This window comes from Cornus florida, unplaced genomic scaffold, assembly GCF_030987335.1.
Source record: "Cornus florida cultivar Cherokee Brave unplaced genomic scaffold, ASM3098733v1 CherokeeBrave_3.0.0_Hap2_Chr03, whole genome shotgun sequence".
NCBI classification, from domain to species: domain Eukaryota; kingdom Viridiplantae; phylum Streptophyta; class Magnoliopsida; order Cornales; family Cornaceae; genus Cornus; species Cornus florida.
In genome coordinates, this window is record NW_026775573.1 from 94,016,732 (window position 1) to 94,019,704 (window position 2,973).

At 39.8% G+C, this 2,973-nt stretch overlaps 1 pseudogene; it reads left to right on the forward strand.

Moving 5' to 3' along the window:
* The first annotated feature begins 354 nt into the window (after positions 1-354).
* LOC132301801 (probable flavin-containing monooxygenase 1) lies at positions 355-2,472 on the forward strand (annotated as a pseudogene).
* The last annotated feature ends 501 nt before the right edge of the window (positions 2,473-2,973 follow it).

Consider the following 2,973-nt stretch of genomic DNA (forward strand, 5'->3'; position numbering starts at 1 on the left):
TCTAATGGAGGCTCCCACAAGCCTAGTTTTCCAAGGTCATTCATGGAGGCTTATGAGTGATTCCTAAAGGCAAAACAATTACCAAGAAGATGGAGATCCATGGAAAAGGTGTCTAGCAAAAGGGATCTACAATAAGTGAGAACATTCACTTTAGAGGAGAGATCTAAGGTTTACTCAAACCTTGATGTAAGTATTCAATCTTTTAATTGAATGATAGATCATATTTTATTTTTGCATAAAACTTGTCTCTATGTGATGAATCAAGATCTGTGAAAGAAAATCCCTCGAAAAGTTTTTAAAACTTGCACGTTTCCCAACAGAAACATATAAAGATTCACAAGAGAAAATCTAGCCATGGGAAGGCAGGTGGCCATAGTTGGTGTCGGTATTAGCGTCTTCTTGGCTTGTAAGTGCACTCTTTCAAAGGGTTACCATCCAATTGTTTTTTGAGTCCCAGAGAAGTGTCGGTGGCATATAGACTAAAACAATAGAAACTACGAAGCTCCAGACTCCCAAAGTGCTGTATCAATTTTCCGACTTCCCATGGCCACCTTCAATTACAGACGATTTTCCTGACCAGCATCAAGTTCTTGAATATCTGCAATCGTATGCTTATCATTTTGACTTGCTTTGGCACATCAGGTTCAATTCCCGAGTCATCAGCATTAGCTACGAGGGTTCATCTGAAGACGAGATGCAATCCTGGACACTGTGGGGTGACACTGGTGAGCCATTCAGCCCAGAAGGTAAATGGAATGTAAAGGCAGAGCACATCCAGAGTCGAGTGTCTGAGGTATGCATTATAACCTCCTTATGGTTTACCTACTTTGGAACATTATTCTGATCATCTTATTAAGGATTGATCTTTGTAAAACAGGTTTACCAAGTGGATTTTGTGATTCTCTGCGTGGGACACTTTGGCGATGTTCCAAACATCCCAGATTTCCCTCCAAATAAAGGACCAGAAGCATTTGATGGTAAGGTGATACATTCCTTGGAGTACATGGTCATGGACAATGCTAGTGCAGCTGAAATGATCAAGGGAAAAAGGTTACAGTAGTTGGGTTCCTTAAGTCAGCACTGGACATTGCAATAGGGTGTTCAACAGCAAATGGTGAGTCGTCATCATCATTCTTCCTTAATCCCGTATGAATCGGGTCAATCAAATGAATTCTCTTTCTCCAATCCTTCCTAAGGTCCTCCACTTAAGACACATCAAACCACCTACGACAAGCACAGTATGTACTGTGTACTAATTATAGATTGATAGTATGTACTAATGCATTAAGGTGCTGAGCAAGGCTGGCCTTAAATCACCAATTTACCTTCATCGGTGTGTCTGTGTGTCCTACTTCTATCCACAACAATTTCTACTTTGTGATTTTATAGGGTTGCGACACCCATGTATGGTATTGTACAAGACTGTCCACTGGCATTTGCCCGACCTCCTTCCATGGGGAGTTCCTTTAACATATATGTACCTTAATCGCTTCTCGGAGCTCTTGATTCATAAGCCTGACGAAGGAGTCCTACACAGTCTCCTTGCAATAGTTCGCTCACCCTTGGTAACATTTATTTCTCTAATATTCTCTTACGTTTAAACAAATACGTGAAGCTAATTACATGTAACTACTTAACAGAAATGGGGGGTTTCTAAATTCGTGGAGAGTTACATAAAATGGAAGCTTCCTCTTGCGAAGTTTGGGATGGTACCACAACATAGTTTCTTCAACCAAATAACTTCCTGTTTGATCTCAAAACTGCCAAAAGACTTCTACGAGAGTGTCGAAAAAGGAAGCATTATATTGAAGAAAGCTAAGAATTTTAGCTTCTGCAGTGAAGGCATTATGGTTGATGCTGAGTATACACCTATAGAGACAGATATGGTCATATTGGCAACAGGGTTCAGAGGTGTTGAAAAGCTCAAAGACATCTTTGCATCCCCTGCCTTCCGAGATTACATACCCGGCTCCCCCAATACAACACTACTTCCTCTCTACAGGTTAACCTCTTAGAATATTGAATCAGGTTCATATTTGCAGTTAAGGTGATTAATACAATCCCCTTAGGCCTCTATTTATATCAAGCCTAATATGAATATCAGTTTGTATGACTACCATCAGGGAATGCATTCATCCTCGAATACCTCAGCTAGCAATAATTGGATTCGCGAAGAGTGTTTCAAATCTCTACACCTTTGAGATGAGTTGCCGATGGCTAGTCGAGCTGCTTTATGGCACATTCAAGCTTCCAAGCATCAAAGAGATGGAAGATGATGTAGCAAAATGGTATGAATACACGAAGCAGAATTCCGGGCAGCACAAACGGAGGTCTTGCATGGGTGCCTTACAGATATGGTACAATGATCAACTGTGCAAGGACATGGGCTGGAACCCCAAGAGAAAGAAGGGATCCATTGCAGAATTGTTTGAACCCTATGGACCTACGGATTATGGACTCTCTCGATGTTAACTGAATTTGTAGCCTGAAAGGTTACATTCCTTCAGCAGTTAAATGTAAAAGGTGAAATACGTAACATTTTTTATTCATATATATATATATATATATATATATATATATATATAATTGTGTGTGTGTGTGTGTGTGTGTGTATAAAAATATAAATGGACCAAGGGAAGCAAACCTTCATTGATTTTGTCTTCATCCATATAGGTAAATATAAGATGAGCATTAGAATGACGATGCACATTGGATAAACATTTTTGCTGTCCCATGAGCCATGGCCACAGCTTCTTTCCAGTTCTCTTCTAGTTATGTTATGCTATTCACCAAGTATTGATTGCTTTGATTGATTTTGCCAGTTGAGGCATGTGACTCACCAACGTATATGTATTTATGGAAGCGCTCAAGCTGATGCTAAACCACAATTCATCAAGGATAATGATATGCCTAAATCGATTACCTCGAAAAAATTAAATGGAGTTCATTATCTCTCTTGGGCTCATGTTGTTC